General features: G+C 47.0%; 1 protein-coding gene across 10 annotated transcripts in view; it reads right to left on the reverse strand.

Annotated features, from left to right (window-relative positions):
- The window catches only part of INPP4A (inositol polyphosphate-4-phosphatase type I A), a 122,001-nt gene extending 97,678 nt beyond the window's left edge, over positions 1-24,323 (reverse strand). For all 10 annotated transcript variants that reach the window (XM_090281767.1, XM_090281766.1, XM_090281762.1 and 7 more), the window contains exon 1: positions 24,076-24,323. The gene's annotated coding sequence lies outside the window, so the exon portion shown is untranslated. The remainder of the gene's footprint in view (positions 1-24,075) is intronic.
- Positions 24,324-27,667: the final 3,344 nt, after the last annotated feature.

The following is a 27,667-nucleotide window of genomic DNA, read 5'->3' on the forward strand; positions in this document are numbered from 1 at the left end:
TGAAAGCAGAAAATCAAGATAACCTAAGGTCCAGATAAGCTTTTTAATACTGTGTGACCCTGGGTAGGCATTTAACAAAACAATCACTTTCCAGCTTCTAGGAAACACATAAACTCCATCCTCACTGGCCCCAGGGTGACTAGACTGAATAGAAGAGAAAGCAGAAAGCACTAGACCCACTGTGTACATATGGGAGCTGGTGCACAAACCTGGGACAGATAGATGAAGGATAACGGAGTGGATGAATCGTGGCAGGAAGGATGATCAGTGAGCAAGGAGTGAGGATGGCCAGCCTACAGGTGCAAGGTGTCACCAGTACCTGCCTGTGCACTAAGGCAGCACTGCCCAGCCCAGGTGAGGCCACTGCACACACAGCAGGGTTCCTAATGCAGCCATCACAGCTGTCCCCAGGGTATATGGGGAGGCAGGAGCCAACACTAGGCTGTCACCCTCTCCAAACTGCTCCCACAGTGCCCTCCCTTCATCAGCTCTGTGGCTCACAGAAGAGCAGCTCGGTGTAGTGGGAGGCCAGGAGCCTGGGCCCAAGAAGCAGCCCTGGCCCTGGGTAAGCGGCCAGCCTCTGGGCAAGTCACATGCCCTTTCTGGCCCCTGGCTCCTTCTTCTGTACCAGGAGTTACACTGCCCATTTCTGCAGACGCCTTATGCAAGTGCTCACACATCCAAGGCCTAGCACAGACCATCAGGGAAGCTTGGGCCAGGGCTGGGGGCAGGACACAGAAATCTACTGTGGTCTCTCCGTCATGAAATCTCCATCCACAGGGCAGAGTGACACATGAGAAAAGCTTGCACAAGGTAGAGGGGATCTCAGCAGAAGCATCTGGAAAAGGGGGACTGACGTCTGCATCAGGTCCCTTTGCAAGGCTGGCCTGGTTTTGAACATCTGTCATAGTATTTGCCTCCTCCACTTGGCTGCTGGGGGCAGAGCCTGGCGCAGAAGGCAGCAGTGAGAATCTGCTAGAGGAGTCAAGGCCCAGGGTCCTGCCCTCTGTATATGCTCACACCACTGACGCCTGCTCTCTGGACGTGCTTTAAGGAAACTGTCAAGAGATGCTAGGTTCATGCCCACCCATGTACCTCATGCCCTCCTCCCCTCCCTAAGGACCCAACCCATGGCTCGGGCTCACCAACTCTCCAACAGGGTGGACGGTGCTGCTGGCCTAAGAGGGGAAGATATAGGCCTGGCTGATGGAAAGAAAAAGCAAATAAAATCACACAGAAGATAAAAAAGGGGGACTTGCTGAAGTAGACCACAGCCCAGTCAGTCAATACCTTGGTCCCCAGACACTCCCAGCAGGGCATGGAAAAAGGGAAGCACACAGATGACCCTCAAATACAAGCCCAGCACCAATACCACAGTCAAGGGGACCTCCAGTGCTTTCCAAGTCATCTAAGGCAATTCCTGCTTAGATCAGTCCACACCTGGCCCACCTCCTGGCAGTCTGCTGGCATGGGTACATGCCCCCCAGACCTATAACCTGATCTTCCAGTGCTGTGACACTGGGGGCTCTGGAACACTTCTATAGCCTGGGGGGCTGGGGTTCACTAACAGGGTCCACAGCATCTTGGGGAACTTCAATATTTACAGTATGAAAAAAAAAAAAAACACACACACACAAAAAAAACAAACAATAAAAACCTTGTAGACCATTGGGCTAAGCATTTCAAATCTATACAGTCCATTCAGCAAATGCACACTGAGCTCGGTCCCTCGCTCCCGAAAGTTCAGCCTGAGGTTTGTAGCCTGTGAGAAGCAGTAGAATCACAGGCCTGCCATTCAAAAATCACCTCACCTTCATTCACAAGAATTTAACTTTTCAGATGACCTAACAGACATCCCACGCACAGTAAGGTACAATGGAAGTCTTAAATGTAAGTTAAAAATACACACACTCCCACCTGTTGTATATTTTAATTTTACATAGCTTGGCAAGATTGTCAAGTTTTAAGGGAAAAAGCTTTATAAAACTCAATATTTTTTAACCCCGCAGAGCCATCTATTCTTTTCTCCCATGTGGAATGACTGGAAATAATGAGTGTTTTTCACAAGACGAAGGTCAGGACATGGATCATGCTGGCTGCTCACAGTGCCACCACAGACACACACACATGCAACACCCATGGCTAAAACTGTTGTAATGTGACCTCAAATCAAAAGTTTGCCCAAATCATTCTGGTTTCTGAGACTGCAGATCGAGTGGGCTGTGGCAAAAATGAGGCCCATATTGACACCCATTCAAAGATGGCCAGTGGTCCTCCTGCAGCGTGGCCCTGAATCATGCCTGACCAGAGGCAACACCCAGGAAGGAACCACCCGAAGTGCCACCACTCTTCCCTTTCCTACTCCTTTGTGGCTGGCCACGAAGGAAGAAACACCCACAACCCCCTGCAGAGGGGTAGAAGGCTGAACTCTGGGCTCCAGGTCTAGCCATGCCTCCCAATGCAGGGGAGGGAAGGGCCACCCACGTGGGGACACAGCATTTCCTACAGAGCTCAGAACCAGCGGCAGGTAGGCCTCGCCCCTCCATTATGTGCAGTGGAGGCTGAGAGCAAGGAAGGGCTCCCATCAATAGGCACCCGGGGGTTGGGAGTCATGAGGTCCAGGGCACATTGGGTCCAGGTTCAGGAGGCACCCAGGGTGGGTGCACCTACACTTGGTTAGCCCCCACAGACCAGCTCTCCCCACCCACACCCCAACTGGACTCCACAAAATCCAGGGACATGACAAAGCAAACAACAGGACTCTGAAATCTCAAGTGAAAAGGAAAGGAAAAGGTAAAAGTTGAGTTAACGCTTCAGCCTCAGCCTGCACATTACTCCTTTGTATGTCTAAGAGGAATGTGATTTAACAAATGGTGTCATTATGAAGGCTTTGTGGCCATAAATCCTAAGCTCTTAATGAAAAACAAGTCTCCTTTGTTATCAAGAAGAAAAGCAAGGCTTTCCCACAGCTGTTCCCTCACCTCCCCATCGCCACGCCAAACACCTGGCAGGTAGGACGCACGCAGGTTACTTGAGGCCTCACTGGATGCCTGCTGCAAACACAGCCACCCCTTCTTGAAGACCTGGAAGCAGCTGCCGCTGTCAGCCTCATGGGAGCTCAAGCAGCAGGGTGAACACCAAAGAGAGACAGTGGGCAGGCTGGAGAGCGGTGGCGCTTACATTTTAAATACAGTTGCCAGGATAGGCCTCACTAAGGTGACATTTGAGCAAAGGAGCTGTGAGAGTGAGTAAGCTGTGGGAACATGTGAGGGAAGAGTGCAGAGAGCAGGGCAAGCCAGGGCAACCCCCTGAGGCCACCATGGGAACCGCAGGAGGAGGTGATGTTGGGGGTGCAAAGTGGGGCCTCATGACACTGCTTTACACAAATGAGAGCCTCAGGGGGCTGGGAGCAGAGTGACTGAGCTGATGTTGCTAGAAACAGACTGACTAGGGGCAAGGGCAGCCGCAGGGAGGACGGGTGACTGCAGACACTGCAGTCACAGGGCAAAGGTTTGGGCACCAAGAAAGGAGAAGTGTGTGTCTTCTGAAGACAGAGCCAACAGGACTCCTGACAGAGGCTGCGCGGAAGTGAAGGGCTATCAAGGACGACTCTGAGGTTTCACTGAACTCATAACACCAGAGATGTGTGGTCCCTGCTGAGGGGAAGGAGGTGTGGGTGAGGAGACGTGTTAAGTGTGAGATGCCAGCTGTCAGGAAGGCAGTGGAATCAGAGCCTGGAGGCCGGGCGAGAAGCTGGAACTGGAGAGAGTACTGTTAGGGCCTGGCAGTCTGGCGGTGGAAAATTAAACCATTAAATAAATGAGGAGAGGAGAAGAGAGGAAAGGTCCTGGAACACACACCCCCGAGCCACCGGGAGTGTAAGAGAAACCAGCCAAGGAGGCTGAAAGAGACAGGAAGAAAGACCCCGAAGGGAGAGATCCTGGGAGCTGAGAAGGTTAAAGGATGAGGGAGTTGATGAAGCGGTGATGACAGGCCACCTAAAACGTAGCCTGGGGACAACCACTGTGAGCGGATGGATACAGTACCTCAGAGGCTGGCACTGAAGGCCAGGCACACGGTGGAGACACTGGTAAGTAGCCACAGTGCTGTCTACCCGAAGGCTGGGCAGAAGGCAGGGCTGCACCAGGAGGAGAAACCACAGGCCCCAACTGGAGTGTGGGTTCAGGGAGAAGAGGTAGGAAGCGGGCTCTGCTCAGTGGGTAGGAGAACTGGGCCCCAGTCAGCTCCTCCAGGCACCTGGTAGCCAGCCACTGGGACCTCAGGGACCGCCAACCAGCCACTGAGGTAAGTGAGTGACAAGGATGAGCTGAAAATGTCAAACAGATTCAGAAGCATGGACTACCATGAATTTTCATCACGTTATTCATAATATACAAATATGTAATATATGCATAGTCTTAATATTTTAAGACTATTTCTTTGACTCTGCAATTATAGGAAGATTCTTTAACAATCTGTCCCCTGGCTCCCACACCCAGGGCAAGGATTGGTTGTTTGCTTTGTTCATTAGACCGCCCAGTGTGAACAGGCATTTGATGGGATGTCTGTCATGTCAATGGGTCAACTATGTGCACACCTCCCAATGCACTTCTTCCACATATGAACACAGTCCCTCCTATATGCCTCGCGCTCATGTGCCTTATCCTTAGCTGGAACCTGGAACTCACACTAATAAGAGACACGGCACACAGGCCCTTGCTGGGCCACCCATGCTGGGCCATTTCACCCAAGTGCTATGATCTAATTTTCGCCAGGACCCATAGGCTGTCCTACCACCAGTGTGCAGATGAGGAGGATGAAGCTGCCCCAAGCACCTGGCCATAGTGATGAAATGCATTCAATCAGTCAACAAACATGCCCTGAACAAGAGGCAGCCTGAGTGCCTGACCCTAAAGCTCTTACTATTTCGAACCAATGCAACAAGAAAGAAAAATGACAGGGGCCTATCTGTTCATTAAGTGTTGGGTTGGACAAAAAGTCTGATGGTTTTTTCCATAAAATGAGACACATTTTTAATTTTTACCAACTCTATTGATTTGGATATTTTGAGTATGCTATCTCCCACATGGTGTAACATTGATTGTTCTCAATTAATGTCTCGATTTGATCACTATCAATTTCAACTCATCTACCTGACCATGGAGCATCATTGTCCAGAGATCTCAAGCATGAAACTTTGCACACCACTCTTGATACATTTGCTCAGTCACAGCACCTTCCCCACACACTGCACAAATCTTTTTTTTTGCAGTTTAGCTGTGTTTGTATTTGTCTTGAAATAACAGTATACTATGCCAAAAATGTTCCTTATTCTTCCATTTTCAATACTAAAATGGCTACAGAAAAATTTACCAATTTTTATAAGTTCTTTTTAAATGCATGCTGATATGACAGCTGTTATAATACAATCTAACAAAATTGTTTTGAATGAAGTTAAAGACAACTAAGCACCACTAGAACCATCTTATGGAAAAAAACAAGCAAACGTTTTAGCCAACCCAAAACATTCCAGAAACATCACAAAACGACCACCACCGCAAAATCTGGAGGGAAGAGAATAATGACCACCCAATAGCTGCTCAGCCTCAGCTTCCTCTTTAGGTCAACTTTATGTCCTCATAAGGCTGCTGTGGGATGAGATAAGTCCAACAATGGCCCCCGAAATATGGCCATGTTCTAACTCTTGGAACCCGTAAATGTGTTTACATGGCATAGACTTTGCGATGTGACAAAATTGAGGATTTGAGGTAGGGGATTATGCCAGATTATATGGGGGGGTCCCTAAATCCAGTCCTAAGTGTTTTATGAGAAGGATGCTGAGGGAGATTTCAGACAGGAAAGAAGGCCATGTGGTAGAGGCAGAGGGAAGCAGTCACACAGAAGATGCTACACAGCTGGCACTGAAGATGGAGGAGCCACCAGAAGCTGGACCGGGCAAGGACCGATTCTCCCGACAGCTGCCAGAGGGAGCGTGGCACTGCTGATGCCTTGACTTTAGCCCTGTGATACTGAATTTGGACTTCTAACCTCCAGAACTGAGAGACTAAGTCTGTGCAAGCACCTGTCACAGCAGCCCCAGGACACAAACACTGGATCACGTGGGAAGTGCACATGAAGCGATCAGCATGGTGCCTAGCCCCCATGTCCAAAATCAAGAAGTCTGTCACTGAAGGATGGTTCCTGGCACCCTGTCTGGACCACTGGCTAGTCCTCAACTCTGCGAGATCTGCCACTCATGCTATCATTATCCTGCTTATACTTCAAAGGTTGCCCCTGGCTGGTTTGGCTCAGTGGATTGAGCGTCGGCCTGCGAGCTAAGTGTCGCTGGTTCGATCTTCCAGTCAGGGCACATCAGAGAAGGAAAACTCTGACCCCAAAAAACCTCCGCTGCCTTGCGGCATACCTCTTCAGGGGAAAGGCTAAGGGAGTAAACCCCGACAGAAAATCCGGAGCCGGAGTCCCTAAGGCGGTTTGACGTTGTAGTCAATACCGGCAACTCCTGCGGCGCACCTGAAGCCAAGCTGTATTGACTCCGTCTTTCCCTTGGATCCTTCAGCTGCGAAGAGAGGGGGGGTCTGCTGCATGGGCAACAGCAGACCCTCCATATCACCCTGCCCAGGCTCTGTAGCTTCAGCTTCACTGGAGAGGACACTCCAGCGTCATCACAAGATGTCGATTCAACACGGGAGGAGACAGATACCGTGTCACTCCCGAGTTGGACTGCACAGCCATTCTTGGCGGTGCAGATAGACTCTTAAGAAGCTACACCATCGTCTCTCGAGACGGACGGCTGCCGACTGACTGCGACTTCAAAGCTCCTTCATATGTACTGTCTCTCCCAGAAGGGGTTCCAGAGGACTCTTAGCTCGGCCTATGTAAAGCCAGTTTTGCCACATGCATTTGTCTTAAACACACAGAACAGTTAGCTCAGGTATTTCACAGGGGACACTGCTGATATCTCTGGAGTGGACCCTCCAGACCTCAGGCACAATGAGCTGTGAGTAGACAAAGCAAGAGCACTTCTCTTAGCCCTGCAGCTGCCAAAGGAGGGGCTGCGCTGGGCTCCCAATGTGGGGTCTGAGACCGCTAACCAGCCAGAGCCAACCAGGGCAAGGGCCACTGAGCCAGCGAAAGACAAGGGTTAACATCTGGCCCTCTGCTCCAGCTTTCCTTTCTTCAGCCCACTCCATGCAGGCCCCACTCTTGGTTTTCCTTCTTAAGGGTTGAGTCCCAGTGTCGAAATAAATGCATGACGTGCAGCAACTCCACTTCCGGCGTTGCTGGTGGCCTCCCTCGCGCAGACCCTGCAGCCTCAGCTTCCTCTGGGCTCTGTGCCATGAGGCCTGGATGTTGGCAGCTGCGTGCCCTCCCCCCGGCCCCACTCTCCTCAGAGTTGGGGCTGTGCTGTCCCCTGACTCCAGCCTGCACAGGAAAAGGACTGAGAAATGTCCCTTTCACCAGGCCAAGCAACCCTCAGCCACAAAGAGATCAGGGTAAAATCTGGAAACAGCGAATATTTTGGAGAAAAGACAAACAGAAAGAAGCAGCTCATTCACTTCCTGAAAGTGGCCATTTGCATGGCCCTCTGAGCTGTCTTTTTTGCCCCATTATTCTCCAACCTTCTGCAAGGGCTGGGCTCACTCAGTGGAGGTGTGTGCCCTGAGCTAGCTGACAGCCACCACCAGGGCAGGAAGGGGACAGTGTGTCTCAGGGCTGCTACGCATATTATTTTGGTTATTAATAAAGGTAAACATAAAAGTTCAAAAGTGAAGGACATTGCAGCCCCTGTTCACAGAAAACTAAAGACGTTCATGGAGATTACTTTGGAAGAGAACAGCATGGGACGATTTCTCTACAAATCACCACTGAGAACTTGTGGAGCTCAACCTGGGGTAGGGGGAGGTGGGCAGACAAAAGAAAGGCCCTGGGAGCCACTGTTCTAAAGCTGGGGTCAAAGACAACCTTGATAAGCCTCACTCGGGATGTCATGGGCTCATTTAAAAGGTCTGTGTGCAACTGGAAGGTCACATTTTAAAGAAGTATAGCTTACAAATAAGAGATTAACTGCCCTCCACTCCCCAAAGGAGTTTCAGACATGATGAGAAGTGAAATAAATGGGGAAGAACCTTCAAACATCATGTAACCCAAGGTTCTCCTTCCAGCCAAGGTGATATTCAACCCAGACCTCACAAAAAAAGAGGTGTGGCTCTTTCATAGAGTTTGTACACCAGTGCCAAGCGCAGGCCGCAGAGAGCCCACCAGGCATCAAAGATAGCTCTGGTTAGAGCTGACAGTACATCATGGAAGGGGGATGCTGTGCAGCTGGGCAAAAAAAGAGAAATTCTCTGTTCCAATGTGGCCTGAGTACCAAGATATAGGAAGCGGGGGAAGGGGGGGGGTGCAGCAGACGTGGTGGTGATGCCATGGGTATGAAATGTCTAATGTGTACACATACACATCTGATGCACAGACAGAGAGGATCTTGGAAAAGAAGACACAAGAAGCAGACGGCAATGGTGTCTCCAGGGAGGGGATCTGGGGGATGAGGCAGAAGGCAGACTTTACCATATACCTTGCTGTACCTTATAATTTTCAGACTATGAAAATGTATGTCTATTGTAAAACATAACATAAAATGTTATCGAATTTGTCCACTAAAGCTAAATAAGGCAGGTGTGAGAAATTCCCACCAAGTGTCACTTCATGCACAGCCACCAATAAGAGGACGGGGAATTAAAGGTGAGGGAGCAGAGCTGTGCCTGTTGCTGGCAATACCTCCATCAGCTTGCCACCACCAGCGTCCCTTGCTCTCTACCCTTTACCTCCCTCTTCTCCAACCTGGGTCCTCCGACCACATTCTCCTCCCTGCCTCCATCACTGAATCAAATTTAGACTCCAAGTCCCAAAGCCCCAGATCTTAGAGATGGAGCATAGTTTAAGGGAAGCACAAAGCCAAGCCCTGTCCCTGTAATCTCTCACTCCCTGCTCTCCTCCCGCCAATGGCCATCAAGCCTGGCTGTTCTATGTCTGCACCCCGCCCACTGCAGAGAGACCACAAGGTCACAAGAGAAGCACGACTGTGGAAAATGTGGGGCCAACCAAAGCTGCACACTCAGCTGTTTCACTAAAGGAGGACGCAGAGACATTACCATCCTTTTCTAGGAAACTGCATTTCTGGGGGTTCTTCACACCCCAACGCTTCCTGTTCCTCAGCCAACCCAGTTTTCACAAGTGGTTGAGAATATTCTTCCCCGGAGCTGGTTTTATTTCTATCATTTCAGACACAGCTTCCCAGCCACCGCTGTGGGCTCTGGTGATAATCTGCCACCCTGCATCGGGACCTGCTGGTCTGACCTAGAGCAGTGAGGAAGAAGCCAGTCTTGGCCCACAAACCTGGTTAGAGCAGGCATGGTTAGAAGAACTATGACAACCTAAGAAAGAGTATCCTCAAACCATTAAGAAGACTATCGAGTTGCTGCTGTCATTTAAAATAAGAATAATGATACAAGCAAAACAGAATAATAAGGCTTAAATAAGTCTGAAGCAGCTCCAGTGTGGGATGAATGAAGTCCCGAACCCTGAAGATGCCTGAAGGTCCCTGAGCCACCTGTTGGGCTGCCCTGCCTCTCCTGATGTGTCACCCCCAGTCCTGCCCACACTTCTCTCATGGAACCCCCAGCTCGAGCTATCACCCTCTCTTGACAAATAACATGCCCTGCATGAGGCTCTGTGTTGCCCCCTCATTTCCTGTCAATGCACCTTCCCAGCTTATCCTCCTCTTCAGTGCCTATGAAACCATACCCAGGACCCTGTGCACATGCAAACAGAAGTCTTCTTTAGGTTGATTAAATTTAGAAAGAAAACCTCCAAGATGGCCAAGTGCTAGAGTGTGGCACCTTCTTCCCAGGGGAGCAGAAGCAGTCCCCGGATTCTAACAGCTGGATGAGAAGGATAGTGTGCCAGGACACAAATGTCACTGCATGGTGATGACACAGGCTGGGGAACTACTGCCAGGTCTGATTTCACCCCGAAAACGTACTGGGTTGACAGCTGTGCCATGGGCCCTCACCTCCCCACCCTCTGCTAAATTAAGACTGAACCCTAACCTTACCTCCCGGAAACGGGCTATCTTCCAAGAGAGACCAAGGTTTTTCTTGTACTTTTGGCAATGACATAGTAGCTCTGTTCACTGATTCACTCAACAAACATTGACTATACACCTGTTTTGTGCCAGGCACTGTGGGATGCTCTGAAGATACACAGAAAATCGAGCTATTGTTCCTGCTCTGAGCGACACTTCAGACTCATGAATGACATCCCAGATTTGTTATGTTCACTGGGCATGTCCCCAAATAACAATCTTTACATTTGTAAATGACATTGTGGAACACAATGTCCCCCATAAAACAAAGGGAAGCAGAATTTAACATGACTGATTCCAGACCCTTAAGGAGTTACTGTTGGAAGCTATACACCAAGAAGGAGGGTAAAGGGCTGCCCAAGCATGGGGTGCAGCCAGCTACTCAGCACCCTGCACACCAGCCCTTCAGGGTTGCCAGAGTAGGTTACTTTACCTTTATTCTGTGTTTCATTTTTGCTTCCCAGCATTCACCACCTCCCTCCTAATAACAGCTCCCTCCACTCCATAGGGGAACTGTGCTGTTCAACTTGGGGGTGGGGGCACCATAGGCAAGAGACTCAGGCAGGCAGAGCGCCGAGTTCCCCAGCATCAGAGGTGAGCACCGGACCCAGGTCCACTCAGCAAGTGAACTCTTCCCCTGGGACAGCCCAGACCTCCACCATCCACCTGTCTCATGGTGAACGTTTGCTAAGGGCAGAATGCTACCTGAACACCCCCTGATTCCGACCTAGGACCATCTTTCTGTGTTCCACAGATGCTCCAGCCACTCTTCGGGTGCCTCTGGACCTGAGGTGGTCACCACATGGAACACACATTTCCTAAGTACCTACTATGTCCCTGGCAGGAGTTACCAGACCAATAGCCACACAGTGTGCTGACAGTCATCTTCTAGTCAGCAACGCTTTCAAAAATGTCCACCTTCTCTATATATCTGTCCCTGCCATGTTCCGCTTTAAGAGTGGCAGATGAAACATGGAAATCAGAGGCACTGTCCCCTGGCCAGGGCCTCACCTCCTGCATTCATAATACATACACAGAGTGTCCCAATAGTCTGTTTCCTCTGAGAAAATCGTGCAGCGTCTGCTTCACTGGGGCCAGACACACAGCCACAGCACCTTGGGAATGAAAAGGAAAGTCCCAAATAACACTTGAACCAGCACATCCATGCAGCAGGGGGTTGAGGTGGGGTGCTTTCTATGAAGTTCAGTAGTCACCTGTTTTAAGTAACATATTTCACTCTCCAAGATTTTTTTTTAATGTTTTTACTGAGAAAGAACTGGATGGCAGAAATGCCTAGAAGATAATTGCCAACTCAGGCAGTAATGATTCCTATTGGGAATTGAGGAAAGACACTACGTTTGTTCACTGCCTGCCATAGCGCCTCTGCAGTAGAGAAGGTGAGAAAGGGCCAGGTGACAATCCTTGCCTTTTTAAAATGTGAAGTTAAGAATTTTAAAGGCTAGGAAAAATTGTTATTACAGATTACCAAATGTTCATCATTAGTTTTGGAAACACAAACAAGTTTTTTCAGAAGCATGAATCAGGGAGTGTTTCTGTCAAGATTCGTACGTGCACATCTATACCCATAACTCCTGGGGAGTCCTGATGGCCAGCTTTCTGAGGCCACTGCCTTGGTAGGGGCGTGTCTGTATGTGTGTGTGTGAGCATGTGCACTGGGTTGAGGGGTAGGAAGGTGACAGGAGCAGCTGGCCTGACCAGCTTTACCCACAAGTGCAGCAGCCAAAAGCTCATGCCCAGCGGCTGGCAAGCACAGGAGGGCCCCCAGCTTCTCCCGTCCACACTTGTTCTTGAGTCTGACATGCGGCCATCACAGAAGCTTTATTTGGAGGTTAGGAATTGCTAGCATATATGGAAGTGAGGAAGGTCTCAAACCCCTCAAGTCTTTAATTAGTCTGCACCTACAGTTTCCTGCAGAAACTTCCCCAACACTCTGCCAACATTTTACCAACGAGCGAAAAGACACATCTTCCAAAAAAGATAACTACTTGCAGGAAAGACACAGTCAGCCATCTCCAGTGTCCATTCTTCCCTTCCTCCTTAGTAACAGGCCCAGGACCCTAGCCTTTATTTAGCTGGCATGGGGCTGTCCATCCCCTTGCAGCACGTGTGGCCAGGTGTGGTCAGGGGTTCAGTCCTGGCCAACAAGACAGAAGGACAGCATCTGATGAGTTCTTGGGAAGTGTGCCTTCCCCAGCCCGGTGTCTGCAATGCCCAGAGCTGGCTCCACTTCTGCCTGCCACCCTGGCCGGAGGCTCTGGGCCTCACCCAGGAGATGGTAGGCATAAGCTCTGCCTGTTCACCTCCAGATTCCAGTATATGAAAGAGAAATAAATGCCTATCTTGATGAAACCCCTTTTCCTTCAGTTTTTTCCTGTTTTACACAGCCAAATGTTGATCCTAATAATTTTACCATTCCCCACTTATATCCAATGGTGGAGAATGTCACCATTCTAGTATGCTGAGAGCTGGGGATAAGGAAGCACACTATTTTAGATTTCAGCTCATTAACAGTCTCATTTTTTTCCCATAAAGAGACCTTTAAATAAAGCATTCTCAAATTTACCCAGGGCTCCAGGATCAGATGAGTACATTCTCAGAAGACCTTATAAACATAGTAAGATTCATTTTATTGCAGAGTTATTTTATAAAACAGTTTATCTTTAATATAATCAACATTTATAATCGTAAGAAAGCTAGCCAATCCTATTTCTAGGCCTGCCTGAGTAGCAAGTTCAAAAAGCCTTAATATACCAAATTCAAGTTCATGATCCCAAACATTTAATAGATTGCCTGGCATATTTAGTGCACCCAAATCTAGGTTATGAGGTAAAAATAGCCCCTGCTTTTATTCACCACAGTTAGACCATTAAATTAGGTTTACAGTCTAAGCCACAAGCTACTAGTTGCCATGACAAACACTCGTACAATCCTTAACAGTTTACAAAACAGCCAGCCTGTGGGTATGTAACACTGGTCAGGTCCTGTGATGTCCAGTTCCAAGGAGTGACATAGTGAGTACTGCCCTGGCCTTTGATCATCGCTCACCTATCCTATTTTAAATTAATCCATCCCACTACAGCTTAGAACTCTCTTTGCTAAGGTCGCTGCTATAATGAGGCCAGACCTGCACTCTAGACAGTAAAAAAGGCCAGTGTTTCCCAGGTTAGAAAGTGTAAAACCTGGGTGCTTCTTAAAAAGCAAGTCAGTATAAGCAGCCTCTCTTGGAACAAGTCAACCAACCCTGGAAAGGCCCTTTACTGCTTCACAAATCCATGTGAAGCTTTTCTTCTTTCCTCGACCAACAAAGTTAATACCCAGCTTGGGAAAGATATTTGACTAATTAAGGAATGATTAAAATCATTAAGTTGATTCAAAATGCAAAGATCTTCCTCCCTCCAGTAAAGTTACTCTACCTACCATACAGTTCGCAAGCACCTATAATGATCACCACAAACGCGTCTTGGGGAATCGCTGGTAGCATGCCGACTATCTGAAAGAGCACACTGTCATGTAAGACAGGTTCCTGTTCTCATGAGCCCTGTAGTGCTTCTAGGAGAAAGACACACAAATGAAGAATATGAAAGCTTTCAGCAATATGTTCAGGACTTTTCTTGAAGGGGCAGCACTCAACAGAATTGTCTCCATTTGAGCTCTTTGCTTTTTAATCAGTTTATGCTTTTTTACTGGTAACTTTAAATCCAGGTGCCCTTTATATAAAAGGTCGGGAATGGCTAAGTAGGAAATATAATAGGTTAAAAATAGAGTTTTATAAAAGGTCAAAGAGCCCTGGCTGGTGTGGCTCGGTTGGTTGGAGCATCGTCCTATGCACTGAAAGGTCATGAGTTCTATCCCTGGTCAGGGCACATACTTAGGTTGCAGGTTTGCTCCCAGGTCCGGGCACATATGGGAGGCAACCATTTGATGTTTCTCTCTTGCATAAATATTCTGCCCCCCCCCAAAAAAAATCAGTTAATGTATCTTTGGGTAAGGATTAAAAAAAACAAAAGATAGGTCAAAGACAGGGAAGTGAAGAAGTCAAGGAAGAATGTCAAGCTGCCAGGAAGAGATATTCCAGACCTGAACCAGACGACAACTGTGCATAAATTATCACTGGAAAATATCAGGAAGTAAAATGGTCCCCATCAGTCCATGGTAAAATGATTTGGACTTCAACACAAAACCTGTCGTTGTAGTGAAGAACTATCTACAAAGGGCTTCAGAAGGGGGGATGTAGGAACAAAGCACAGGGTGGAGCCTGGGAAAGGCACCAGATGCTCTCCCTGGACCAGGAAGAATCTGGTTTCATGATACATAGAGAGCCTTGATCTCTATGAGCCCCCCAAGGTCCCTGACACCAAGTTTCTTTACTCTAGAAAGCTACTGCTGAATCACTGCAGAGGGCAGTGAAAGTGAAAGACTAAGGAGGCAGCAGTTTGATTCCCATGGCCACAGACTAAAGCAGCACTTCCCTAAAGAGACGCTATGTGTGTGTGCGCGTGCGTGTTGCTCCAAGGCCAACTACAGCAAGAACACAACCCTTCACTCACCACCCCTCAGCACTATCGCAACTTCACTCTGGTGTTAGATTGGGGGGCCAAGGTAAGAAGAAATGAAGGGACTCACCTTTACTAAGTGAACGAGAAAGGAGAAGGTAAGATTCAGATATGACTTTACCAAGTCACCCCAAGTTGGGGTCAAAATCACAGTGTGCCATTCCCTGCCACCGGAGGCAAGCACTGTCCACCAGCAGGGTGTTTCCCTAAAGCCAGTCCATTAACCCACCTCTCTCTCCTCTTTAAAACCAGAGGAGGAACAATGTTGGGAAGATTCTGGGGTAGTCTGACATTGCTTATCACATAGGACCATCTTAATTCCATTTTATTATCCATCTGATTATCACCCAATTATGTAATGTGATCGATCATTTGGTTTATCATTTGTATATACAGAACACAGTCAAAGCAATGAATAAGAAATGTGAAAAAACTCAACATACCACTGAGCACAATCACAAGTTTTTTATGTGCTTAAAAAACAAAAGTATCAGTAGAACACTTAGCTGGGTCACTGACCACAGAACTAAGAGTTTTAGGAGCCAAGCCCCACCCACACGCACCCCTACTCAGCCCACATCCTAGTCCTCTGACTTTTGCTTGTGGTCCCCTGCCTCTTAGAGCCTCCTTCTTCCACAACATTTCCCCTCAGAGATGTTCTGGGCAGCAGTCAGAGATGAGATGTATCCTTGCCTTCTGAATACTTTTTTTTTTTTTTTAATAGGGGCACTCCATGACCTGGCCAGTGTGGCTCCATTGATGGGAGAGTCGTCCAGTAACTGAAGGGCTGCGGGTTCAATTCCTGATCAGGGCACATGCCCAGGTTGCAGATTTAGTCCCTAGTCCGGGCGTATACGATTCCCAGTCCAGGCGCATACAATCCCCGGTCTGGTTGTGTACAGGTGGCAACCAATTGATGTTTCTCTCTCATATCAATGTTCCTCTCTCTCCCTTCCTCTCTCTCCAAAAAGCAATTTTAAAAATGTCTTTGAGTGAGGGTTTAAAAAAAAAAAAGAGTAGGGGCACTCCAAGAAAAACAGAGTGGACAGGGCTGTAAAGTCAAGAGGAGAGACTCGGAGTCTCCTGCAAGACAGAAACTTCCTACCTGCACTGGCTCAGAGCCTTGCAGGCAAAGACTTCTCCTGCTTGTATTATTTAATCCACACCACCCGCTAAGAGCTGGGCACTTCCCCATTTCACAGATGAGAAAGTTGAATCAGGTTTCACATCCAGCACTTTCACTTCTTGCAATCCAACTTGCCACCCCTCAAAAAGCAGGCAGAGATAACCCCGAAGACATGACTGCATATGCTTTGTGACAAACCAGACTCACACCGGTATTAAATAATGTATATTACACCCATCCCAAAGGCAGCCAAAGTGACTTGGGGGTAGTCCTGTCACAGTTAAACCTCAAAGAATCACAGGGGGGAATCACAGGCAGCAGTGGCTTCAGATGTCTATTCCCCCCGCTCCCCCCGACTCCCTCCACCCCCCCAAAGGTAGAGTTTTGCTGAGCCACCTGGTGGGAGGTTGGGTCAGGGATCCAGAGTTAAATTTTAAACCTCTGACAAATCGACCCATTTCCTGCCATTGCCTCCTCATTTCTCAGAGTGGCCATGCTCAGGACCCCCAACATCACCAGGAGGATCTGGCCCAGGTGGTCAAACACCACAGAGGATAAAACAGCAAGAGCAAAATTTAGACCTTTCTTCCTTCTGATCTTGTGGGCTCCAGCTCCACTCCCACTGGCCCACACTCATAGGCCCTCTCCCTAGGAAAAGACCCCCTGTAGCCCCTTCCTCTCTGTGTTCAACACTTGAGTTTGGCACATTTTTACCAAACACACAGTAAGGAACATTCATATTGTGACAACACAAAAAATACAAGTAACAACATGTTTTTTAAAAAAATGCTTACCTTTAAAAAAAAAAAAAAAAAAACCTTACCCTTCCTACAACAAATAGACTTGGATATTTTCTACTTTATTTCAAAAATCTTTTTTTTTTAATTTACTTATTTCTAGAGAGAGGGGAGGGAGGGAGAAAGAGATGGAGAGAAACATCAACTGATTGCCTCCTGCATGCACCTAACCAGGGACCTGGCCCTCAACTCAGGTATGTGTCCTGACCAGAAATGAAACCAGCGACCTTTCCGTTCATAGGCCGATGCTCAATCCACTGAGCCACACCAGCCAGGGCTCAAAATAACTTTTAACTACTGGTTACAACCTCAAATGGATTTTGTTTCTGGACCCCTCCTCCAGCCATCTCCTCCCCAGGTGCTCATCCTTCCTCAGTAATGGGCACTGATGTGGCGTAGCTCAGCAGGAGACATCCTTACTGTCATTTTCATGGATTAAGATGAACTTTGGGAAGCCTTGGAAAGTCAAGAAAAGTTAGAAATAACACAGCTCACTAGTTCCAGGAAAAATGCATAACAGTGGGCTATTTTGATCTCACAAATTACACGGTGTGGGTGGCTATTTTACTTCACCCAAACACAGAGCTGGAGCTATACTTGCAGAAGGGGACAACAGTGCAAGCTGTCTGGGCAAAGCCAAAGAGAGGGCAGTACAAACTGCCACTGAAAGTAGCCCTCTAGGCTGCATCTAGGCCAATTCCTTAAACATTTCTCAAGCCCCTGCTAAAAGTACCCCTCTCAATTTTTTTCCTAATTGAGCAACGAGAAGCAGATGATGTAAATTCTAAACATCTGAACACACTTCAGGAATGGCTTTGGAAACGGGGTCCTAAGGTCCAGACCAGATCCTCAATGGCCGGCCCAATAGATTCCACTCCTTCTGGGTCAGAGACAGATTGTCATCAATGCTGCTTCCTTTAGCACCCAGGTCTGCGGGGGGATAGGGGTCTCTTTCAGAGGAGCAGGAGAGACTACAGGCATGACAGCTGGTAAACTTAGCTGGGCCAATAAACTGGGGCACAGGGCGGGTATGGGGCAGGACAAGGACAGTAAAGCTGCCCCAAAGGCTCCTTAAACACTTCCCATGACCCTCAGTTAACACTGTGGTGGACCCAACATTCACTCCCTTCTTCCTAGTCTGGGAACTATGCTCTCTGGATTGAGGAAAAGCCAGTTCCATCTGCAGCTGAGGAGAAGCTGTGGTCATGATTAGACTAAGGCAATTCTCAAACTTGACCTTGCATCAGAATTACTTGGAGGGCTTGTTAACACATTGCGAATGGGTGGCGAGAATTCTCGTCATTTCTAAAAGGCATTGAAATTCCCAGGTACACAACGTGTTAAAAGATGATCATTGCTGGGCCCCACCTCAGAGTTCCTAATTCAGGAGCGGGTAGGGGGACTGAGACTGTTTTTCTATTAAGTCTCAGGTGAGGCTGAAGCCGCTAGCCTGGGAACCACAGCTGGAGGAAGCCTATTCTCACAGCCTCAGGCTCTTGGTCCAGGGAGAGGACATGACCCTCACCACTCCACAGCCAAAGGGAGGAGTGGTAGACACCATGGCTGGGGACCAGCTGGCACGTCTCCTTCCCTGCAGAGAAGCAGCACACAGTCCCACTGACCCTAAGAACCATCTCATAATCATGAGGATGCAGTGAGGGCTGGAAGGAGGAGAGAGAAGACAAATCTAGGTCCTTGATGAAACTGCTGATACAGTAAGACTCCAGTGCTGTGAGATAATAAATGTGCTTACTGTTTACTTGGCAGCCAAAAGCACTCACTCGCACACCCCATAATCCAAGGAGACCCTTGAGCTGGGTATCCCTGTTTCCTCACAGGTCTCTGTTCCCCAGAAACACCCACCTTCCCTAACTGTATTCTCTTCATACCTCCTGACTTGGTACACCTGGATCACTCTTTTTGAAAATCTGAACTAAAAACTTAGAGAATACACCATGTGAAATGCAAACAACTCAGGAGAGGGAAGAAAAGGAGTTGTACATCCCAGAGTGAATTAATTTTATCAGACAGCTCTTGTAACAGCAGCTGATACCAGCTGTTGAAGGGCTATGGCAGAGGGGTAGGGGCAGGGAGCAGGAAGAGAGGCAGGGGTTTCAGAGGCCTCAGAATCCTACCTATAAAGTGCAACAGGTGGGGCGCACAGGAATTCCCAGTCAGGAGAATCACCCGGTGTCTGCAGGGCAGGGCTCAGACAGGATCCCATGAATAGAGGAGGTGAACCCTTTCCTCCTCCTGGAGACCAGAGGACACCCCTCTGTCTTCCTGACCCTATTCTAGAAAATGAACACCTCATTTTATCACCCTAGCATGATCCTCCCCCACTGGATGCTTCCTGCGTCTGAGGCCTTCTCCAGGTGAACCTCATTGAACAGACTTCCCCTTGAAAGCCCTGCAGTGTCTCACCTGATCCAGGTTATGGACAATGGGCAAATAACAGAGCCCAGTTGGGCTGGCAGGCACAGACAGGGCATGAGCAGGTATGTGCAGAGACCAGACGCAGCACCCCAGAGCTCTGGTTTCCCACTCCTCAGCCAGGTTATGGCAAAAGGGATGGTTAAGAGATTATTCCCACAGCCCAGGTGATTGCACCTCATCCCAAAAAGCAAAAGATTACCAGTCTGATTCCCCCTCAGGACACATGCCTGGGTTGCAGGTTCAGTTTCCTCAGGGCAGGAAGGAAAGGCAATCCTAGTCTCCCTTCCTTCCCCTCTCTCTAAAAATAAGTAAATTCTCCTTTTAAGAAAAGATTAAACCCACAGAGAAAAGGCTCATCTAAATTCAAGCTCCATGCTGCCTGCACCTGCTCTATACACGTACTCATCATAGCAGCTGACGTCCCTGAGTGTTCAGCAGGCACTAGGGGTCCCTCCAAGCACTTGACATGTATTAACTCACTTTACCCCCTAACAAGCCTCTAGAGTTGCTACCACTATCAGCCTAGTTTTGTAACGGAAAACCAAGGTGCAGAAAGATTAAGCTACTTGCTCAAAGACACACAGCTAGTTGGTGGTTCACAGTGAGCCCGGCTGCAGAATCTACAATAGTTTCAGAACTAAAATAAATGATTTTGAGAAATGTGTATGCTCGACAAAGAGAACTGAGTAAAATAAAAAATTCCTTACTAATAAATCAAAATACCAAAAACAGAAGTTATTGATATTGGGGACTCCAAGTGATTTTTATTGATATGAAATACAGCATTTATTTTAAAGATTTTATTTATTTATTTCCAGAGAGAGGGGAAAGGAGGGAGAAATAGAAGGAGAGTAACATTGATGTGTGGGAGAAACATCAATCGGTTGCCTCTTACAGGTCCCCAATCGGGGGCCTGGCCCACAACTCAGGCACATGCCCTGATCAGGAATCAAACCAGCAACCTTTCACTTTGTGGGACAATGCCCAACCCGCTGAGCCATGCTGGTCAGGGCACAGCATTTATTTTAAAATCCTGTGAAGGCAGCTACATGGTTTCATGTAAATGGCACTAAATCCAGACTAACCTAGGTTTGAATGCCAGTCCAACCTCTCACAACTGCCCTCAGGTAGGTGCCTTAACCAAGCCTCACCTTTGCTTCCTCACTACACCAACTCCCCTCCCACAGGATCTCCTCAAGGAGGCACATGGAGACTGTGGTAACTGGCATGCAGGGGGTGCTCAGAAAATGTTAGTCTCCTTCTCCTTTAGGATGAAAATGCATCACACTTAAAGGAGAATTCTAAGGCTGCCTGAAATAAAATCTGAATTTATAGTAGCTTCCACAATCCAGAAAGATAAAGAAAACCTAGTAAAAAGTGGGCAAAGCTGTGCATCATTAATTCACAGAAGCTAAAATGTAAACTAGCAAAAAAAAGGTTTTCAATATTTTTGGTAAGTTGGCTGAGTTAAAGGGAAAAAAGCAATTTCACACACCAATAGAAGAAGTACAAACTGATAAAGCTTCTTACAAGTAGGGAACAATTTGGCAAAACTATCAATTTAAAATTATTCTTTGACCCAGAAATTCTACTTCTAGGTACCTAGAAGACTTGAAGTATTTGTGACTGTTAACAGTGATATGGTTCACAGATTCCCCACTATTCTTAAAGCAGAAAATTGGGAACAACCTAAAAGTCCCTCAATAAAGAATAGTTAAGGAAGTTACAGTACACCTGTAGTTTGAAATATAGGCAGGAAAAAAAGGCAAACTTTTCTTGTAAGGACATATAGATATCCAGACACAACATATCTGAGAAAATCTTGTACAATGCATCGACGTTTATGTTTACAATTAGGGCATTTGTCCGCTGGAAAGGCCTAGAAGCACTGACATTCCAAGTAGCAATGAACACATTTCACACACAGATCTTGGTTTTTAAATAACATTTTCCACTCAAACAAACTAGGATTCTGGAGTAATGGCTGGTTCCAGGGCTGGAAAGCACAGGCTGAGTCTTGAAGATTTTGTGCCATAAAGTAAAGCCGTCCTCAAGGAATGACCAGGATGTGTACAAAGGACATATGAGCCAGTGTGACAGGGCTCCTGCAGGCCAAGTCTGGGACAATTTAAGCAACAAAATAAATAATGAGATAACAGACTATGTAATCTATTGCATAAAGATGGAATTAATGACTGCAGAGATATATATCAAAGAATAACAGAGAAAGACAAGTTCTTCCTTTCAGTATAATTCCAACTAACAAATGTAGAAAAAATATGGAATTGGAAACCCCATCTGACAACTAGCATCATAACTGATTCAGGTAAGAAACATCAATGTATTCTAAAACTAGTGGTGTCAGTGTGCGGAGTAACACACACAGTCCCAAATTTTCTTATTAGGAGATACATTATTAATTACAAAGATGAAAATACTAATTTTTCTGTGAGGGAATCTGGCAGATACCACCTTTATCAAGGGGTCAAAGTTAACATGACCAGTGAAAGGGACTAATGACAGCGTATGGAACATGCTAAGACGGCTACAAAAAAATTAAATTCAAGAAAGCAAAGTGTGCATCTATATGAAATAAAGGTAAATTCCTGGGGGTTAAGCTCACAATGGCATTTCCCTTAAAAGCGCAAAGCCAAAAAATGAAATGGGCCTGCCCTGCAGTTAAAACTGGCCTCCCCAGAATATGCTCTCCTCACAGAGCTTCTGCTCCAGGACGCTGGAAAAAAGCTGTTTTGAATAATCTCTCGAATCAAGTCTTCTTTTTGCAGATCTGTGCTACTTTTCCCTCAGTGACAGTTAAGGATCTTGACACCATGAGTGCTGACGATGCTGTGGGGACTTTCCTGGAATACATACACAGGTACATAATCTGTAAAGGAGATTTTTGTAAGAAGCCAGGATAAAACAGTCTTGGTCCAGCGTCTATCCCTCTACTCAGTCTTGTTGGATTCTTGAGATGTTAAGCCATGGGGTGCAGGTCAGGGGTCAGCTGGTCTCACACACCTTTCCATTCCATTCCTCTGGTGCATTTACAGATTTGCTGGCTGGGGAGAATGCTCCCAGGTAGGCAGTTGGCTAAAGGGACTTTCAGGGTCAACAGTTCTCTCTGTCATCATACATCCTGCCTCTCTGGTGCTTACAGCTTATAACACATTCTCATGTACATTGTTTTATTTCACCCTTTCCTTAAAGTGATTTTTTTAAAAATTCTAATATTCAGTATAACAGCCTTATGACAAAATATCCAGTTTTCAAAACAATGGGATAAACTAGGTCTACCCTTGACTTTAGGAGTCTAGTTGGGAGACAGGACTTGCACATGAGCAGACAAACACTCTGAGACGGCATAAGCCAAATAAAAAATAGATAAGTAAAGTAGCTACTATAATAGAACTAGTGTGACTAATTCTGTCACTGAGCTCAGTAGAAATCCCATCCTCTATTCTCTTTGAATCTGTCCAACATCCATTCATTTAAGTTCTGTCTTCTGCGCAAACCATCCTGGTAATTCTGGCTTGTTGCTACAGAGGTGTGTTTACAAAGTATGGCAGGGAATGAGGCCTTGCGGGGCTCTGTTCACATGCAACGCCACCCCAGGAACAGGACATGGTATTTTGACACCAACCCTCCAACAGAACCACACTGACATTCTCACATGGGCACCATCATTCATCTTTCTTCAGAGAGACCAATAAATTGAATCTCCTAGGTGTAAACATTTCTGCAAAGAAATCCCCCAAGAGAAAGGCCCTAGCCTAGATCCAAAGACAAAGTTCCTCTTAAAGAAAGCCTATTTTCAACCAAAGAAAAATTGGGCTTAATTCTAGGCCAACCTACAGCTATTCTATGCCAGGAGCATGCAGATCCCAAAACTCTCAGCAAAGGGGGTTCTGTTCTCGCCTTTCAGAGATGAGAAAATACAGAATAAGAGTTAGGAAGTGGCATATCCAGGATTCACATGCAGTAGGCCTATCCATCCCCACCCCACTGATGTGCCCACAGTCCACTTAATCCACTGTGAATGGAGATGAATCAGGCGTTCAAATTGCCACCCCACCCCCTCGCCTTGGTTCAGAGGCCCTTAGGCGCAGGTGACAAATCAAGCACTCCTCTTAAGCAGCCTGCCAACACAGAACACATTCAGAAGCAAAGCAAAAGACAAGAAGATGGGCTTTATCACTGCCTGTACTTATTTCCTACCCAGAGGAATACTTCCCTGATCTGTCATTATAGACGAACTCAGGCTGGAGGAACACACCATTATGTAAAGTCAAAGAGCAGGCCACACGGGAAGAGAGAGCCGAGCCCACAAAGACATAAATTCACCTTTGACATTTTGAGTGTTTCGGCTTTCTATGGCCTACACATTCATGATTGGTTTTTCAAGAGACCAGCACAACTCCCTGCAAATGTCTCAGCCTCCATTCATTGACTAGCAAAGGCAGGAATAACAAAGTATTAAAAACGAAATGCCAGAAATGCTGTTGGGGTTCGAGGCCTGCAGCGAAGGGCAGAGTTTCGAAGATGGAGGGCAGATTTCGCAGATTTCCCACGTTTATTTTTACCCGACATGTTTATACCCGAAACACAGCGAGGCCTGCAATATCTGGAATCACCAGACCCGCCCTGGAGATGCAGCCGGCAGGCGTCGGCCAGCCCGGAGTGCCGGGTCCCGCGTCCCGCTCCCCTCCGGCCCAAATGCCAGGTCCGCATTCGCCCGGGTGCGCTGGGCCGGCAGGTCTCGGAAGACGCGACCGAGACTGCAATGCTAGGCTACAAATTTCCATGACAACCGCGGCGCGGTCCTCGTTTGGCTCCCGGGTGCTGGGGTGCAGCGATGAGCGCTGCGCCCCGCCGGGGCCATAGAGGTCCCAGCTCCGCAGCGTCGCTGCACCCCCGGCACCCCCGGCACCCCCGGCACGCCCGGACCGGCTGGCCCACCTGCCAGGCCGGCTCACCTACCTGGCGCGCCCTGGCCCGCAGCGCCGGCACCCTGCAGCCCCGCTGTCAGTCCGCCGGATCGTGCACCCGACCTCCGCAGCTGCAGCGCCGCCGCCGAGTGGTCAAGTCGCGGGGTCGGCCTGACTCCAAGCGCTGCTGGTCCTCCCGCTCAGGCCCCCAAAGAACCTCCCTCGCCGCAGCCGAAACCCGCACGGCACCAGCAGCTCCGGAGGCCGAGGCCACAGCAGCCCTGCCCAGGCCCGCCCAGGTCCGCCCCTTGCCGCGCATGCGCCCCGCCGGGCCCGCCCCCAAGACCGGCTTCTGAATCCTACTCCTGGGTTCCCGCGAGACACCACCCTGGGCTGGGACTGCATCACCAGCAGGGGTTCTTGGACCTCTTCACCTAACTGGATCCTGGCATTTCGCCCCAGCATGACGACGCTTCTGAAGCCCTGGTGCGTCCCCAAGGTTCCATAGGAGAGCCACGGACCGAACACACTCCTCCATTTGTCTAAAGCATGAGCGTGCCGTCCGTGGTGCCTGTACCCTCGGAGAAGTTAGGAAACGCAGCATTTAACCCAGAAACACACACAATTAATATCTTACTGTCAAAATGCAGGTACACAAAAAGAAGAGAAACTGTCAACATCCTTCCAGACCTGTGCTGGTACATTGTGTAAACATGCGTTTATAGACTCTCACCTATATTTTTTAAATAGGAAAATAGAATAGCTAGAACTTTTGGAAGAAATTTTTTACCTTAATATGACTTTAAATCTTAATATTTCTGCTTGAGCAAGGATAAACACTGAACCGAATATAAACATTTTATCTTGAGGTCTTTAATTTTATCAGGAAAAAATGTTTCTCCTCGAATTTTCTTAAATGAGAACTATTTTAATTCAATAAACCAGAAATTTTCTGTGTTCACATCCTGCAGGTATGAAAGCATTTATAATTTGCCTTTAAAAAGAAAGATATTAACCTACCAGAAATAAAAATTAAACAATTCTCTGATCTCATTTAGAATTATACCTGAGACTCCTATGTCACCAAAAACCAAATGCAGATAATAGTCTGGAATAAAAATAAGCAAATATAAAACTACTTTAAAAGTTTAATTTCTCTTCTGACTTTTTACTTTATTTCTCCCTTGGGGAGTAATTTATTAACAAAACACTTTTTATTATTTCTTCAGATAAATGGGAAAAAAGTATTGTCAGAGCTTTAGCCCTAGTATAAAATTAAAGTCAGAAAATCAAACTTGTGGAAATGCAAAAATAATTTTATATTTTATTTTATATCATAAGCGTGACCAATATATCTGATTTATCTGGAACAGCCCCAGTTGGCACCTTTACCCAGCAGAACTAATAGTAGGGGCCCCTTTTACTCACAAAAGTGTTCTCAAAAAGGTTCAGACAATACATTGTATGGCCATGCTAGCTTTAATCAAGCTGAGAGACCTTTTAAATCACTAGCTTTAAAAAAAAAAAAAAAATTTAAATTTACAAACATTTAAAAATAGATATCAGTTCAATTTAAACAATTTATTCATTTAGCATAGTAACAAACACAAAATGAGGATCAGGCTTCCAATAATATCTGTCACATGACTGCTGTATAATACTGCATAACCTTAAAAGATTAATCATGTTTTTAGTGTGGCAAGGAATGGGGCTTCAATTATAAAGTAAACATTATGGAGAGAAAAGGGAGCCAAGTTTATTGGTAAATATGATGCTAGGCATTCCCAAACCATCACATGATTGAAGAAAATATTTGCACCCTTTAGAAGCTCTCATCATGGGTTCCCCAACCAGCAGCAATAACATTCTCTCAGAGCTTGCCAGAAATGTGAAGTCCCAGGCCCCATGCCAGACCTGCTGAATCAAAAACTGAAAGTGGGGCAAGCAATCTGTATTTAACAAGTCAGGAGATTCTGATAAACATGGGGACGTAGATAATCCTATATACAATTAATAAACTGATTTAGATGAACTATATAAGATAATAATGAGCTGAACAGTGTAATTTTGGGGACTTGACCTAACCTACATAAGAATTTCCTTTTGGACTATTAAACACAATATATTTATGTTTATATGTGCTTTCTTCCCTGGCTGGTTTGGCTCAGTGGATTGAGCGTCGGCCTGCGAGCTAAGTGTCGCTGGTTCGATCTTCCAGTCAGGGCACATCAGAGAAGGAAAACTCTGACTCCAAAAAACCTCCGCTGCCTTGCGGCATACCTCTTCAGGGGAAAGGCTAGGGGAGTAAACCCCGACAGAAAATCCGGAGCCGGAGTCCCTAAGGCGGTTTGACGTTGTAGTCAACACCGGCAACTCCTGCGGCGCACCTGAAGCCAAGCTGTATTGACTCCGTCTTTCCCTTGGACCCTTCAGCTGCGAAGAGAGGGGGGGTCTGCTGCATGGGCAACAGCAGACCCTCCATATCACCCTGCCCAGGCTCTGTAGCTTCAGCTTCACTGGAGAGGACACTCCAGCGTCATCGCAAGATGTCGATTCAACACGGGAGGAGACAGATACCGTGTCACTCCCGAGTCGGACTGCACAACCATTCTCGGCGGTGCAGATAGACTCTTAAGAAGCTACACCATCGTCTCTCGAGACGGACGGCTGCCGACGATATGTGCTTTCATTAGACAACATATATAGCCTTGAAAATCAATGACCCTGCTGCCAAAGTCCTATCCCAAAGACATGTGGCTATTTGGCCTGGCAGTTTACTTGAAAAACTCCATTCCCAGGGCCTGTCTTTAATTGATCTGACTCAGAACTTAGGCTATGCTAATGCTCTAGCCACAAGGCATTTTGTGAATCAATTAGCAGCAATTATTTAATATTGCAGCTGTCTAAGGAGGCGACACCAGTTGGAGCTAACAAGAGACTGACCAAATAAATTAAAAGGAAATAATAAGGAATTGATGTTCATAGGGGTGGGGTGGGGGAGAGCTTTGGAAATATCTGACATATTCTTGGGAATATAGAAGGACACACACATAATCTCTCACTTTTGGCTGACCTTGAAGCTTTGAGCAAGCAAGAAGTGACAGGAAAGGCAGAACTGTAAATTGCCTGCCTGCGCATTAAAGACATGAGTCAGCATAAACACAGAGCTTCTCCATAACGACAGGAAGGCATATTGTTTCCAGCATTTGAGAATATATTTGTCTTAAGCAAACCAAGCAAGGACTTAAGTGGCTTGAAGTGACAAAGAATACAGACTTTACAGAATTATTCCAAGACAGTCACTGAACAAACAAAAAGCAACAACAAACTGTGGGGTGAAGGGAAATATGATTTCCAGAATTGCCACATTAATTATTTAAAATGCCTAGTTTTAAACAAAATGTTATGAGACACAAAAAGAAACAGGAAAGAACACAGGCCTATAGAATGTCCGCGAGAAAAGAAAATGTTGGACTTACTAGATAAAGACAAAATCATGTCCCCAAAATTAAAGGAAATTATGAGAGTAACAAAAAGAGGGTATCAATAAAGAGACAACAATCACATAAAAGAACCAAATAGAAATACTATCATTAGACTTCCGGCCAGGATGGAGGTGTAGATAGGCGTGCTACATCTCCCTC

This window comes from Furipterus horrens, unplaced genomic scaffold, assembly GCF_987537825.1.
Source record: "Furipterus horrens unplaced genomic scaffold, mFurHor1.1.pri manual_scaffold_6, whole genome shotgun sequence".
NCBI lineage: Eukaryota > Metazoa > Chordata > Mammalia > Chiroptera > Furipteridae > Furipterus > Furipterus horrens.